General features: G+C 31.8%; 1 protein-coding gene across 1 annotated transcript in view; it reads right to left on the bottom strand.

Moving 5' to 3' along the window:
- Positions 1-18,176, bottom strand: part of glra3 (glycine receptor, alpha 3) — a 96,325-nt gene that overhangs the window by 59,302 nt on the left and 18,847 nt on the right. The gene's annotated exons all lie outside the window — the stretch shown is intronic.

Below are 18,176 nucleotides of genomic sequence, written 5' to 3'. Positions count from 1 at the left end.
TGTTCCTTTTCACATTAATGATATTTAAAGGGATATTTTATTGACAAATAAATCATTATTTTGTGTAGTTCTTTGCACAACAGCAAATATATACCACAAAACCTCATGTCTAAACTTTGTAATTAAATATGTTTGCCTCACCCATCTATCTCTCCAAATGGACAACTTTTCTGGCAATGTTAAATCCAGGTAAACTACATGATCGCGGTGCACTTTTCTCTAGGGAAGGTTTTAGGTTAGTGCTTTGCTAGGTGATCTATACAACAAGCTCCGCCTTCTTATGTATGCAAGAAGAACATGTATTTTGAAAAGTAACAATTCAGATTAGCAAAAATGTACACAGCACCCTCTAGTCGATTTGTCATCTGGAAAACACAACAAAACGTACCCAGAGCAATATATTTTTAACTTTTCTAAAATGTAGGCTGAGTCACATATTTCCAGTGATCCTGGGTTGACTAATTCTTTGATGTCGACTCAGAGTCTTAAGCAGTACTGATGTTGCTTCTGAAGCTGACAGAAACTTCAGCATCTGTGTGTCACCCCCTGGCCATGAAGATGGTGTCTCTGCGATGGATCTACCTTACTATGCAGAACTGAACCTCCCACCTTTGCTCCCAGGAGCAGTACGCAACCAGCAAACCTCCAATTATCAAGCTCCTTCTCAGCAGAAAGAGCCAAGCTTCCAGCAGCATCCGTCTCTCTCTTGCTCTCTCATACTTATCCTTAAACCCCAGTCCAGGCAGAAACATCCCTTCCAGTGAGAGCCATCAGCCATGGATTTTGCCCGTGCAGCTTCTTGAAGGAATTACCTCTGGGTCCAAATGTCTTACTGGTTTTCTTTAGCTACAGATATATATTGTCTTTGACACTCTCTCATTCCTTCCCACCAATGCCAGAGGAGGCTTTTTTGAGACTGTTAACACGGAAACCACAGGCCAGTGAAGCATCAATGGTGGTCAACAGAGCGAGGAAGTCACGGATGATGCTCACGCTGGAGCCGATCGAAGGGGATTGAGGAGACATCGTGAATGGACTCCTGTGGAGGCAGGAGGGAGAATACCGACATCCGTAGATTGCATTCTACCTCACTGCACAGATGAATCAGTGACAGAAATAACATATGGTTAAAGCTAACTAGCAGTTCACGCACAGGCCTGCTCCTACACAAACACACACACACACACACACACACACACACACACCATTTGGCTCCTTTTTAACCTGCCTCTATGGCATTTCCTCTAATGTTTATTTATTTTAACAACAAAGGGACGATGTGCATTAATCAACATTACTCAAGATTGTAAATGTACCCAAATTTGCCCAAAGCCTAGTTTTCATTGGTAGTATCTTTGATGTTAGGTCTAAAACCAAGAAAAATGCCCAATTACTCAATAAATCCCAATTTAGGAAGAAGATTGAAATATACAAGTGAACAACAGATTATACAGGTAAAATAATAACAACGATATTACTATTATTAATAATAATAATAACAATAATAAATAAATACATAAATAAATAAAGTAATTAATTAAATAAATAAAGTAAACTGCTTGCAATGCAGAGTAGGAAGAAACCATTTCTTAAAATGATACTTAAGTTAAAAAATATACATTCTCTTATCCACTGTGATATTGTTCACATTTAAGACTAAAGAGTCACAGCCTTAATATTTATTGGTAATCTTTTCATTCTTTGCAAAAAAAACAAAGTAGAAGTGATAATCCCATGTGAGCATATTGTTGACTTAAATTTGCTTATACAGTCTATAAATTGCTACTGTAGAGCACTTTTTTCATCAACTTAAAGAATACGAAGTTAATTGTGGATATAAATCTGACTCCATTTGGCTGCTATCTCATAAAAGATGTGAAAGTGATATGCAAAGGCTGTTTAAGATGGTGTTATTGACTGTGACTAGATGGCAGATGCTGGAGTTATTATAGACAAATTAAACAAACAGTTGTTCATTTATCATTGTGTGCAGTATGTAAGTTTGACGCCTAGTGGTTGAACTAGGTATTGCACTCCTGGTTTAAGGCACGTGCAAGGGCAGGTTGCCAGGTTGACACCACCAACAGGAGTGTGCCTGTGAGTTTGAATGCCATTTTACATGACATTTATTGCCATACTACTGAAAGTTCACCTCATTTATTGCCAAACTACATAGTTCACCTCAGATTTTGAAAATAAAATAAACCATTTGAAAATGAAATTTAGAACTTTCAGTCAACACATATCAGTGATTCAGCATGTACATTTAATAATGTTAAAGAGGTTTAATATGTACTAATTAAATTATAAACCTTAACATTTCGTTGGAGTGCAGTAAGTGCACATATTCTGTGCTTCTGAAAGGCTGTATTTAAATTTCGGTCATGTTTCCTCTGATGCAAACAGCCAAATTGCTTATTACAAATCTTGTCACGTACCGTGTTGTTAGGACACGGGTTCACAGTGCAACCTGCTTACCCAAGGTGTACGTTGGTAATATTTATATTATTTGTTAAATAATAACCAACTTATGTGGAGCTCTGAATCTGCGTCTCATTTCGGAGTCTGCTACTGTGCACAAGAGGTCGAACTTTATTCTCGAATGCACGCTTTTAGAGCCTTCTGATTGAATGAAATACGCTTTTTTTTTCCACAAAAGCAACCCGGGGTGCTGAAATATAATTGGCTAAACTAGCGTTGGGTGGGTTAAAGGTACCAAAGCAAAGACAGACGTTCCGGCACATAACGCACATTTTCAAAGCACAATATCTGACTTCAGTATTGCTTTTCATATGAACAGGAATGTTCACTTAGCATGTTTCTTAAATATCTGCAAACATATTATGATATTTTTATGCTTTAGAAGAGTCAAAAACTTACATACAGCACTTTAATCTGGTTATGAATCTAAAGATTTTGCCACAGGCACTTTTTAATAAAGAGTGATCAATGGCATTGATTAGTAATGGAAAAAAGTATAGTTTTAGTGTCTGTTTTTTTCTGAAAATGTTAGATGTAATGTAAATGGTTCTTTGATCTAGTGTACATATACGTATTAAAAACACATTGCTAAAATCTGTTAATATTAATTATATTTGATTCAAACTTTTATCAGAATATGAGAGAAGCAAACGGTAAAAGTATGGGTCAGACAAAACAAAGATAAAAGAAAGGGTTCGAATATCATATAAGTTGCAAGACGGACGAGGCAGTACTTTGAAGTTAAGGATTGGAAAAAGGCATTGGTAGCATTGGATGGTTAAAGAGTGAGGAATAACAAAACGGACAGATTGACAGAGTATATCAGTGATGAAAAGAAACAGGATGATGAAGACAATTAACTGAAAACATCAGCTCACAGTGCAGCCATTATAAATGAAGAGTTATCGCTTCACCTTTACGGTGTGACAGCCCAGACTTAATCAAAAACACTTACATTTCACACACGCTTCACTTCACATTCAGACCCAGTCAAGAATAAATGCCAGCAGACTCAGATTCGCACACAACATCCATCCACATATCCAGTATCTGAAATATGTCGAGTGATTATTGATGAGATGTTTAATTGTTGTGCATTGACAAATTGCAAATTACAGCAGGATGTTTATTTTATTTGGCATAAATACTTTTATATTATGCATATTATATATATTCTGAGTTTCTCTGGATTTATTAGGTGTGAATTTGAATAAAATGTAATGTTTGTTTGAAGTCTGATGACATTTCTTCCAAATTTTAAATAACCATTGTATAGTTTATGTTTTATTTGTATGTATTTACATTACAAAAATTGTCATTTGTTCAGAAAATATAAATGTCTGAAATCATGGCACATTTTCATTATTTTATACAAAAAAATGCTGTAGTTCAGTTCAGAGTAAGAACCTTTTAAAAGGTAAAGAAAATTAAATTTAATCTTCTACCTCACTTATTGTGACCATGTTCAAAATGTTTATAAAAACCTGAAACAAAAGCTATTTGTTTATGGGAAAATTAGGACAAATTTGTCTTTTTTTTTGTGTCTGAAACAGCACTCACAACAAATGATATCTTGGTCCCAATAGCTAGACTCTATAATAGGGCCTATAAGATCCACAATAGACTTTCTGGATGGACATCACTGTTTTGCTCTATCACTCTCTAATGCTTTGTCATTTCAAAACTACATTATGAACACGGGGATTAAACTCTACTATCAAACGTTAAATAATGCTACCTCACCAGCCCTTTGTGCTTTGGTACCAAAACCTAACACAAGGAGTGATCGTTCCACCAGATCTGCAACAAATGGATGTTTGCCATTACTGGCTCTTAAAAACTGTTATGGACAAAGATCTTTCTTTTATGTATTCACAAAAGCCTGGAATGAGATCCCACAACATATAAAAACAATACCAACATGAAGACTTTTTAAAAAATCCCATGCTCATCATCCGATGGTCAACTATCGCTGTAGCCACTGAGTTAGTAGCCTGCTTCCCTCTATTTTGTCTGTTTGGTGATTGTTTGTACTGTTCTCATGTATTGATGGATGAGATGGCAAGTGTGTTTGTATGTTTTTATGTTCTGCAGAGCATAAGTCAGAGTCAGGCCCGATTATCTTTTAATCTTTTCCTGTTAAAAAAATTATAAATAAATAAAAATATAAATAAATAGTTGATTAAATATTCTAGTTGAAGAGTCTAGTTAATGAGCTAAGAATGTGTATTTTTCGTGATATTTATTTATTATTTATTTTTTGCATATACTGTAACAGACTAGTTTCTCTAAAAATGTGATTTGTTTCTATAAGAGCAAAACAGCATTTTCATATTATTTTTTTTTGTGATTTGGTGCTCAAAGATATGTCTTATTATCATCAATATTGAGATTGATGGTGTATACATATATTTGTGGAAACCATAATACAATTGTTTAAGGTTACTTGATGAATAGAAAGGTGTATAAAAGCAAAATTGTTTCACAATCGTTCTCACTTCTATTAGAAATTCCATTGTGGAGTAACAGTATTCATAAAAAAAGACCTCACATGTTAATTTTATTTGTTTATACGATCATAATTAATTCAATTTTAAACTTATTTAAATAATCTAAAAGCAAACCTTTCTCTTTAATGTCTGATAATTAGATCCATGAATCTTTGAACAGGAAATGAATTTTTGTTATTTTATGCAACAGTTTTATTTGAATTTTGGATTTGACATTATGGTCAGTTTAGTCAATGTTACTATGGAGTAAGAACCTTTCAAAAGTAAAAAAAAAAATCTTAATTTAATCTTCAGAGTCTAGTAAATTAATTAAAATGTGTATTTTTATTAATGTAATAAAGAATAATAATGAATAAAAAAAACAGCATTGTTCCACTTTTTCTCTCACTTTTATTATAAATTCCATTGGCGAATAACAGTATTAATAAAGACCTCAAATGTTTATTTTATTTGTTCATTCTATTATGACTGATGTAATTCAAAACTTGAAATAATCTAAAAGCAAAACTCTCAATCTACACATTGAGTTTATAATTTGTAAACAACACATTTTGTAGTATTGCGTTATACACTATATTTCACTATGATTTCAATCAGCTTATTTGGTGAACCGTGCTCCAAAATAACCATAGACAAACAGCACTTATTAACTCATTATATCTATAGTAAATGTGTGAAATGTATCCAGCTAGTAGGAGTGGAGTGTGGCTGTGGTTTTTGTTGTCTCCCCTGTAGGCTCCAGTCTCATTGGCTTGTCATTGCTGTGGGACAAACATTTCTCTCTGCCCCCACCCTTAACAGAATCCACTGCTAAACGGCAGGATCGGTGTGACCCGTCCTGTCATCCTGGTGTTCTCTGTGTCGTCTCGCTCTGCTAATGCGAGGAGGCTGGACACTATTTGGTTCCTTTGTTTTTTTTTCTTTGTCTCCTCTGTGTTGTTTTTGTGTGAGACGCTGATAGGACTTGTGGTTTTTAGCTGATGGGCACAGACTGGCCGTTGGCGTCATGTGTGCTGGACTTGCTAACGTGTCTTTGTTCGTTAAGGTGCTAGTTAGTTTTTAATGTCAGTGTGTAATGTGTAGGGGAATGTGTTCTCACCATGTCCCACACCATTTCAGTCATGTAAGCTTTGGTTCGGCATTAAGCATTATTGGATGGATGTTGCTTTGACATCTGCTATTTAGATAAATAAAAAAAATCCAGTGACATCAGCCTGATGAAATAATACCTCATGCGGAGAGTGATATGACAGACTGATTTCAAGCCATTGAGTCAAAAAATAATAAAAAATAACAACTTTTATAAATGAATGAATAAGTAAAATAATTAATTAACTGTTGTTTTAATAAATAAACAAATATAAATACATTAATTAATTAATTTATATATGTGTGTGTATATATATATATATATATATATATATATATATATATATATATATATATATATATATATATATATATATATGTGTATATATATATATATATATATATGTGTATGTATATATATGTATGTGTGTGTGTGTGTGTATATATGTGTGTATATATATATATATATATATATATATATATATATATATATATATATATATATATATTTATATATATATATATATATAAATATATATATATATATTTTTTTTTTTTTTTTTTTTTTTACTAAATTATTATTATTAAAAATAATTTAAAACTCAGTGCATTTTCTTTTGTTTTATTTTTATCTAATACAATATTAATATATCTTAGATTAGTTTATTTTTAAAATGCAACTAATAAAATAATATTAATTAAAAATATAATTTTATTTATTTATTTATTTATTATTGTACTGAGTGGTAATATTGTTAAAATAGTCATTTATTTCTTTAACTGAACAGAACTATTGTTATTATTATTATTATTATTATTATTATTATATATTATTATATTTTTTGTTTTGTTTGATGCTTTTTTTGTTTGTTTTTAGCTGATTATGTTTGATTTGTTTTTGTTAATTCATTTGTTTTTTCAAATGGCTGACAAACTTTTATTTTTGGTACAAGCTGAAAGAGAGCATGTAGCCTTCTGAACACAACAAAAATACTTTGTTATTCTGTCTGCAGCCCATGCCAGTGCTTCAATTACACATCATTTGTCGTAAGAAGAGCAACATTACATTCTTCACGTATATTTAACCCTCTACTGCACGGTATAACCATATTGCAACATGATACTTATGTTCATTTCCCTGTCACTGTTTCTTTAAGACCAACAATTTTATTTTTTTTTGTTGGTAAGAGAAGATGTGTTTTTCTGTAGCGCGATTTCTGACAGACACGTTTATTGTGAATAGTTGCTAAATGCAAATGTAAACATCAATAAAACCAAAGGATCAAATTATGTCAGATCCACAAAAAAATCTGAAACATCACCTCCAGTAAGTTATGATGACATATTCACAACTTAATTTTTTAAATCAAATTAGTTTTTTGTAAATCAATCAAATGTATGTGCAATAGTGGAACATGCAATATTGCAATGGGTTACCTAGCTAGCAAGGTCAGCTGTGAACTTTTAAGTTGCAACAATAACAACATGAAAGCTAGTAATGTAATGTTGATTACTTGTATGTTCATGACATTTGCATTATGGATAAAATCTAGTTTTAATGGCAATACTACTTTTGAATAGATATAAATACAGAGAACAGTATATTAGCGAGCATCACCATGTTCTATGGTATAAGTGAAAGAAGAAAATGACAGAACTGGCTCCTCCTGCAGATGAAAGTGAGGATGAGATGGGTTTTAGTAACCATAAGAATGATGCAGATTGGACATTTGATAGAGACAGTTTAGGTAAGTTAGCTCAGAGGCAGATAAGACAGGTGTAGTATAGTATATAGTATAATATATAAATATTGTTAGCTAGTAGCTACATTATTCTGATGCATATGGATGTACTAGACTTGTTATTTGTTAATTATACTGGAGACAATATTTATATTTACTGTATGTTGTAAACTTGATGATACAATATTATGTTTGTTTTCAGTAATATTAAGCAAAAAAGAATGGAATAAATGAAAGCTGTTGGAATATGAGTTGTTGAAAAGTATGTATGAGGTGTCATTTATAAGTTCTGTGTTAAAGCTCATAATATTGCAACACCAATTAAACCATTTCAAACAACAAAACAATTTGAAATTTCTAAGTTAGATCCACTGTTGAACGTTGTTGCCAAATGGCAACATATCATAAAGTACCTTAAAAAAAATCCCAATTTATTTTTTTACAGAGCTTCAAGTTAAGCCATTTAAGAAAAGAAAAACAGTCAAATATATATATTCTTTATAGATTTATCATAATGCATGTGGTAGAGGGTTAAATAATGCTGGTGTAAATGACTACTGATGATGGTGAATTAACCACCATGCATCCAAGTATCTATTAGCTTTTGTGTTGTGTATCATCCCAATGATTCAAATGCATACTGATGCAACCCATAAATGAAGTGTATTGTCGTCTACTTATTGTATTGATTTTCTAATGGTTTCTGCTAGGGATTTTGATCGACTAAAAAGGCTTTGTCCATCCAACATTTAGCAATTTTGATGTCGTTTTAATCCAAATGAATCTACAAATGAAGTAGGGTGCAAAATAAAACTGATCCAACATTATCCATCTCATGGACAAAGTAGAAATGACTAATCTGCCACTGCTAACTTAACGGTTGATGTTTCTGCTTAATTGATGGACAAAGGCTGGTCCTCCCCCATTGCATTGATATCACACCATTGGTGAATACTCAAAAGGGTGTGCTCATGTGTGTCTATGTGTGGTCAACCACTAAATTGGTAGTAAAGATAAATGCAGTTTGGGTGAAATGACTTCCATTGCTTGGAGGTAGTGGTACATCACAACAATCTGTCATTAGAGCTTAATCAATCAACAAAATGAAAATTCTAGCGACATAAATAATGAAACCTACTAGTAACCGGCAGCCATGCTTGAGGTCAACATTGCCAATAGTAACAATCATGTTGCTCACAATCAATCTTTATTGCATGATTTCAGTTCACCAGAAACCAGATTGTATTCATTCAAATGTAAGCAAGATTTTAAGCTTTTTGACATTGTAAAGCATTCAAAAAAATCCTTGGTTCAGAAGATAGTTGGCTACAAATAAACAAACACAGAAACTGAGCAATTAAATGGGCACTGTAAATAAAAATGAAGCTTAAAACCAGAGCACGTGGATCAAACAGTGATCTGAAGACACGATCGCCTCAGGGGTTCCAGCAGTATGTGGAGCAGATGGAAGTTCATATGAATATCCAAAGCCATTATTTCTACAATTAAAATACTTCTGGCTTGCTCAGTTATGGTTTTGCTGATTTCTGTTTCCTGTTCTTGTTTTCATACAGATTTATACTTGATTTTGATGTGTTATACAGTTTCATTGTAAAGTATAATTTTCTTTCCCTTAGTATAGCAGGTAAGAACACAGATATTTTTTTTGTATAACTTTTCATATATTTCTTTGCTTCAAAATAAAGTTTGAAATGTTGTGATTATCCTTATAGACTGCAATTGCCCTAATTATGATATGGTTGGTTTTAACTATATTTGATAAGGTTGTGACAAAGAACGAGCTTTACTGTGATCCTTCCAGCAGCACCATGTACTCTGAAATACGCAAACATGCACATTAATCACACTTCAATTGTAAAAAATAATTTTTACAAATTGAGTAGACCCCTTGTTGAATGATAATCTTTGAAATTAACTGGTGGAGAGCTTTATTATAGCTAGAAGGAGTGAGTGAGCTATCCTTATGCCACCAGACTAACCTGGTTTGTTCTTGAGCACTCTGCTTAAACAGATGAGTTTAATTTTATTGGCATCCTTTCACTCCAGAAAAAATGAGGAGCTGTGGAGATATGACATGGTGCATAAATGTGCATGAATCACTTATACTCAGAAGTCTACCTGCATTTGTTTTGTCCGACTGCAAACATATACTGCAAAATTCTCAATTTACACTATAAACTAACGGAAGATACATTTAAACAGATTTTATGCCTCTGTGGGGTGGCACTGAGAAAATGTATACGCTAATCTATATATCCTGCATTTTGCATTCTGACAAGCAGTAAATACATTTTGGTCATACATGGCTGTCTGCTTCTCAAAACTGCTCCTTTACTCTTCCTTAAAGCTTCTCCAGTTGTCAAAAGACGAGTTCCATATACATAAATAAATAGATAACCTTAAAACCAAGTATAAAATCTTGTTGTAATTTTACAAAAAAACATTGTGGCCTGGGATGCCGTATGGATTGTTACAATCAATGTTTTGTTTCCTTTTTTTCCACTGGGATTTTAACTCAGGATTTACATGGGAATGAGGAATCCATGGCGTTTGAGGCTTATAGTATGTCCCTAACCCATGCTAGTTGTATTGAATTTATATAGATCCTATACTGACATAGTTGTGTGTATTTGTCTAAGCTCACACCTGAAGCCCAAAGTAACCTTTTCTTGTCCATGCTCCACTGTTTCTCTGCTGAGTAACAGCATTTGTTTTTCAGTATTGAACTGCAAACATTTCCGACAGTCACATATCATTAAATAATTGAACTGATATGGATATTACATATGAAGGGTGACTTAAGAGTATTCAGTAAAAAGAAGCAGAAAAGAATGCAGCATTGAGTATGTTTAAATGGACATCTATAATTCGATTTTAATACGATTAAGACAATACTCTGTTTAGAGTCTACCATGTAAATAGTGATTTTTGATTAATTTAAGGTCATAATTAAATTAAACAGAAATCATATTAAGACATGTGGAGTATGCCAATTTTAGTCGCATTATTGAAGTGCAGTACAGACATGTAAACGCTGCAATCAAACTATTACCGTCGTGTAGGATTTTATGACAAGATACACACACGGCTGCTTGACACTATCCTCTGCACCTACTGAGTCAGTAAAGGACCACAGACCCCTGCATCACAAATTGCAGAGTCTTTTTCCCCCATATATCCCCATATAACAAATTCCATTAAAACAATACTCCTCCAGCAGTTCATACGTGCATCCAATATCTTGTTTGTCACGGGGGGTATTGAATGAAAGTTAAAGTGCCAACCGGCAGTTAAAGTCGACAAATTAAAAATGAAACACAAAATTACATGAAACTCCAGAGGAAACGTGGATAGCCTGCTGACGCAATGACGTTAATCCAACTATGTGCCATAACATGTAAAACGGGATCATGAAAGGAACATTCAAATAGCAACTCATGTAAACACCTCAATCATATTATTGTCTTATTTAGATTAAGGCAAGTAATTTGATTGCTGATGTCCATGTAAACATAGTCATTGTCAAACTAGATCAATCGCACAGCCATAGTCATTAAACCCTCAGGATCAACTGGGTTTTCTAACACACAATGCCAACTACACACATAAAAAGCTTACTCTCAGACAGCATGTCTCGTGAGTATCTTTATAAGTACTTAGTATCTGAAAAAAAAAAAAACATCTTTGGCCCTTTTTCTAGCAAAGCATCATTTAATTCTCTCTACTCCTCTTTGAATCTCCATCCACAATAAATGTTACATGAAGGTCCTTCCATGATGCTCCCATGGAGTGAGTGCAGAGAGCGTGTGAGGGCAGAGATTATCAATTTAATCAGGGATCAGAGAGACACTGGGAGATTCCCTGGATGTATGATGTCCATCAGAAACACTAGATGTAATTCCAGTCAGGCAGAACGTGCTCTACCGACTAAGCAGGCTGTGGAGAGTTCAGTTTGCTAGCAACTGTGTGCTGAAGCCACTGTCTTAACTGAATTTCTCAAAAGAGTGATAGCAGATCAGCTGCCTTTAAAAAAAGTCTGTATTTTCCAGTAATGTACTACTATCCCAACAAGAAGCAGTGTAGCAAATCATCAGCTTTTTATGTAGTGTCAGAAAATCCAAACCTTAACGGACAAACCACACAGGCTCTTAAAACACTTCAGTTGGCAGCAGTTTTGGGGAAAAAAAGATAATGCTATAGCCCTATTCAATCTGTATTTTTTAGGGGTACATAAGACATTTTTAGCATTTTCCCATAGTATTTTGTTTATCAATGACTAGATAACTGAAATGCTACTTTTTATTGTTGTTGTCATCAACTATCGGCTGTTGTCATAATGATTGCACCACCTCTGATGCTAATACCCCTTATGATTTTATCAGGGTTAGAAATAAACTCTGATGCAAAGTGGACCTCCCAAACCAGATTGTGGATCACACTTCTAAATATTAATATCTGATTGAACATGTGCATGCCCATGTGCTACATATAGAATTAGAATCCTTAAGAATTTCACCCCTTCACAATCATTCACCTGAATTTGCTACCTGATTGCTTGATCCCTACCATACCTCATAATCCTAACCCTTCTCCTTCACCTAATCCCAACCCTACCTGATACTAGCGAATGAGGGGATGTATAATCTGTCAGGGGTGCGTTTTTCAGCACTACACCTCGTTCTTAGGATTATAAACTCGGATATCCACTGCAAATTTTCTTTATCCGAAAGCATCTGTTTAATCAGTAGCTATGTTTCCATCCACCTATTTTATGTGCATTTTGAATTCGCGCATAAAAAAGTTGGTTGATGGAAAAGCCAAGATGTGCATCAATTTTGAAAATGCCCATAAAAAACAAATGCGCATAAATGAGTAGGTTAAACATTTTTGTTAAGAAAATATGCGCATAAACTACGCTGGAAACACTTTTACCAAAGAAATTCCAGTATGTGGATTGAAAAAGGTCATGTGATTTTGTTTTAAGAGGTCATGTGATGATAAAAATGTGTGTGAATGGACAAACCAGAAGGCTAAGCACATTGTAAAACATTGTAAATTATGTTTTGGTCATTCTAAAATGCCTTAACCATTTTAATATTAGTGTTATTATTTTATTAATTACCTCCAGAACTGTCATGAGAGTCTATGCACCTCGTCTCACACCTTCAAACGCCACTATGCGTTCATTGCATGCCGATATTTGTCTTTTGAGGTATAAGTCATTTATTAAACAAGGAAAAGATTCACGCAGCTTCTCAATCCTACCGCAGCAAGGATTTATACTTTTGATTTTTGGTACCAGTTAATCAGGAAGTGAAGATTTTGGTCTCTTTGACTCGTTGGATAGAAACGCTGCTTTATTTGCACTTCTTTTATGCAGTATTCCTGTTTTATGCATATATTTAATTCACATCTTTGGATTGAAATGTAGCTAGTGAGGCGCTATGGAGCTATTTTCTTTTGGAGACATCCCTATGAGAAGGGCCAGACAGAATCTGCTGACATTTCTTTTTCTGCACAGAATTTTGTAAAAAAAACAAATGTGGAATTATGTGGAATGATTTCAGGGGTATCACAACTAAAAACTTAATATATAAAATAAAAATAATACATTTTTATTATTTATTTAATGTTTAAAGTTCAAATCCATCTATAGATTTGGTAAAGCAAATATCTTATATTATATTTACAAAAAGACAGAAAATATTACTTTACAAACTGTATTGTAAACAAATCATATGAACATTTTCATATTAATTAATAATATTGCTGAAATTAATTTTAAAATGGAATAAAGTTAAATTTACAAACATTTGCACAAGAAAATACATAGACTCAATGACAGGCAAAAAATCTGAGATTCTGTGTGGGCCTACTGAAGAGAAACAATTGTCATTCAAATACTGTTATTGGTGCTTATTGCATATTCTGTGGCAGTTTCAAAGTGAAATGTTTAGTACGTGCTGCAAAAAAGCCTTGTTCCGTTTTCTTTTAAACAGATGTTCAGATATCAGCTGTGCTAAAAGGTTAATGATTCGGTATGTGTGAAAATACATATATTGTACACATAACACAAAATGTTAACAAAAAAAATTGAGACAATGCATTTTATCTTGTTTTACACAACTTTGATATCTTTAGTTGTTTATCACATGACATAAGAGCTTAATCTAACTTGCATATAATTAACCAAATTAACCAAGTTATGCCATTAAATTGTAAATAGTATCTTGCAAAATAACTAGTAAAAGCTTATGTACTGTCCTCATGGCAAAGTAGTTACAGTAGAAATCTGAAATATATCTTTAATCTTAAATGTACTGGAGAAACAAATCTGTATTTTAATGTACTGTAACTAAACAATTAATGCAATGCTATTGTTTAAAATTAACATTATTAGCTCAGTTGTATAAACGAGCATACAGTCTTTTATTTAATGAATTTAATTCTATTTCATTTAGTTTAAATTAATCTACTACACATAAATAATATGGTTTGCCATTCCAAAACCTCTTATTGTTTTAAGGACAATTTTAAGGACTCCTATTGTTTTAAAACAAAAACAAAACTGTGGTTATATATATTTTTTCTAAAGTATCATATATTTAGTGTAGTTCGCTGCTTTAAATTATGATGAGTAGCTTGTAGCTCAGCGTGCGAGTTTCAAAGCAGCTGCCAAATTTAGAAGACTGTCCTATTTTTGCGGGAGCCACCCTGTGGAGTCGGGCTTTACTGAAAGACGAAAAATCCTGGTTTTAGCGCTAAACAGGTGTGAAAGCTCTCCTGCGTGTTTGTCCTGTGGGAGCTGCTCAGGAGAGATATACTGGAATATATCAGTCCGAATCCAAATGCTACATGTCTGATTATGTGACAGAATGATCTTTCTCTTCTGCCAATTGTAAGATGCAACAAACTCATGCCAATGAGAAGAGTCCACGTCGAAGGCTTTCTGTGCTTGTAAACATGCTTTTATATAGGTTGCTGTGTTTTTTTCTGAATTATCCAGTCCAGATTATCATATGCTCATATTAAGATATGTGTAGATTCTGCTTTTTATTACTAGTTTGGTTTCATTGGATGGATTCATTTGTGTAGCTTTCCATTTTTATTTTAATTAATCAAAGTATTTAATTTTATTTCTTATATTTAAAAGATAAATAAGTTTCAATAATACATTTTACCTTTGATTTAATATCTCACTTTTGAGAGAAGTCACAAATTAGTTTTTGTTTTTTTGCTAATTGACATTGCAAGATTCCTAAATATTAGTTTTTCTCTTATGACAGAGGTTTTAATTAATTTACTATATATATATATATATATATATATATATATATATATATATATATATATATATATATATATATATATATATATATATATATATATATATATATACATATACACATATATATATATATATATATATATATATATATATATATATATATATATATATATATATATATATATATATATATGTATATGTATATATGTATATATATATATGTATATGTATATATATATATGTATATGTATATATATATATGTATATATATATATATATATATATATATATGTATATATGTATATATATATATATATATATATATATATATGTATGTGTATATGTATATTCTGAATATATATATGTATATATGTATATATATATATATATATATATATATATATATGTATGTATGTATGTGTGTGTGTGTGTGTGTGTGTGTGTGTGCGTGTATGTGTATATATGTATATATATATATATGTATATATGTATATATATATATATATATATATATATATATATATATATATATATATGTATGTGTATATGTATATTCTGAATATATATAATATATATTCAGGTATGTGTGTGTGTATTTGTTAGTTTATTTATTTTTTTGCTCATTTGTTTAATTTTTGTTGGCTTGTCTGTTTATAAATTTTTGCTAAATAAGAAATATTTCTTGCAATAAAAATAAAATATTTAATAAAAGTGTTTGATGCGTAATATGTTTTAGTTTAAGTTTCTTATATTTCAGTTCATTTATTTTTAAAATGGTTAACTAGCGAATAATTTTAGGGAACACATTTTGCAAGCTGTTCTTTACAATCACACTGTTTAACTTCTAGACTATTTCATATTTTCTAGAAATATTTTTTTGAATGTTAGTATTTTTTTATTTATTAAAATAAAAATGTCAGGTAATGACCAAATTATCATATATTATATTGGGTAACACTTTTAAAATAATGGTCCATTGGTTAATGATAATGTATGTACTAGCATTAAATATACAATGTTTAATGCATACATACAATTATCTTGTAAATCATAGATCAACATTAACTAATGCATTATTAAAATCCAGAGTTGTGCTTGCTAACTTTAGTTAATGCACCATGAGTTAATATGAACTAACATGAACTAATGCTATTTAACTTAAATAACAATACTAACGTTAGCAAAGATGAATAAATAACGCAATAAATGTATTGCTAATAGTTTGTTGAAGTTAGTAAGTACATTTACTAACACTAACTAATATTGTTTTAAAGTGTTGCTTTATATTGTTTATTTTAAATAACTAAAAGGTGTTTTGCTAAATGTCATTTGAATGCTTAATTTCCTCATTCTTCAGAACACTGATAAAATATGATGAATGGTCACTACATCAAGCAGATCAGTAATATTTCTCAGTTTCTCTCCATGTGAGTGTGACCCAAATCTGTAGATCTTTGCCCTAAGCTGCACTTTAAGACAAGTCGGGTCACATTTATTTATGCAGCACTTTACACAAAGCAAATTTCTACAAAGAAAACAGGCGTTAATCAAAGGCCAAATATGAAGTTTCATCAGCATGAAGCAAGTTCAGTTGATTACACACATTCAGTTCCAAACAATGCTGGTTTTTTGCTACACTATAAAAAATGCTGTGATTTTTACCTAGAAAAATACTCAGTAAAATCCGTAACCTGCTTAACTATAAGTTCCCCTAAAATATACATTGAATAACCATAAGATCTTTAGAGGTTATAAAAATAACCTTTATATCCCCAAATTCCCTGCACGACACTTAATTTTTGAAAAATTTTTTGTTGACATATCTATTGTTCTTTTTAGTGTTATGTGGATTAGACTTTTATGTTACGTCTGATATTAATAAATAATGTTTTTTGCTTCACTTTTGTTTTATGTATCTTACCATGATGATGTTTAGTAGTACTGTGAATGAGCATCTTCTATACAGTATATTAGTTTTTCTTCTTGTGGAAAAGCTGTTTGGGGTGAGCTTTGGGTTATTAAATGACTTTTTCATTGTCATATGCTTTGGTTGTAATTTTGTCTGTTAGAACAAATGTGTAGCTGTTAGTACTTCTAAACATTGATGTTTTAATCTAATTAAGCAATTTAAGTAATTTACAAAAAAAATTTGATATGTTTTAAATAGTTACATTTTTATTTATGAGGCATTTTAATAGTAATATTCTGCCCACCACAGCTGCTATTTTGTTTAGTTTTTCCCATATATTTTATTTTTATTTATTTATTTTTTATAAGGTATAGTTAGTTGATTCAGTTCAGATCAATATGAATGTCACTGCTGGAAAATCAAAATCACTGTAGCATATCCCTAACATTACCAGTCGCAAGATATCTGAAAAAACTGCAAATGAGATTTATGAGATGTACTGTATGGAGAACAAAGAGAAAGAGATGTTCGGGTTTTGAATTGCCATGAGATTTTGTTGGATGAAGCACACTCATTTGTGAAACTCAGCTCCTGCTTTATATCATATTGTGAACTTATATTTTGTTGAACACGCACATGTACTTAATAGTCTGTTTGCATCACTAACAATGGATTGATTGTCTGTAGCTCAAAAGATGGACTGAGACATTGCATCAATACTTGGATCAATGCAGCCTCAGATACTGAGCACAGCTATCTACACCTTTCATCTTCTCTTCATATATGAACAGTAATGTAATATCCTTTATACACATGCACGCAGGACACATAACGATCAGATATTTTCAGCAAAATGTATCCTTATAAAGCTTCAGGCTCAAAAATTCCTTGAATTCATTGAATCAGGCTGAAAAATTCCAGTTGTTGAGTACAAATAATTAAAGGATATTATAAAACGTTATAAAATAAAGTAAATATAAGTCTTTAGAAATTCTTCAGCTGTGGTTAATATATCAGTAAACACAAAGATGGAGTTTTTAATGGTTATTTGACACATTCATGTAACTGGTCACACTTTACAATAAGGTTTTATTAGGTAATGAATTTACTAACATGAACTAATAGAGGAATTACCA

The sequence above is a fragment of the Danio aesculapii genome, chromosome 1, assembly GCF_903798145.1.
Source record: "Danio aesculapii chromosome 1, fDanAes4.1, whole genome shotgun sequence".
Classification (NCBI taxonomy): Eukaryota; Metazoa; Chordata; class Actinopteri; order Cypriniformes; family Danionidae; genus Danio; species Danio aesculapii.
This window is presented reverse-complemented; position numbering and strand designations above follow the sequence as displayed.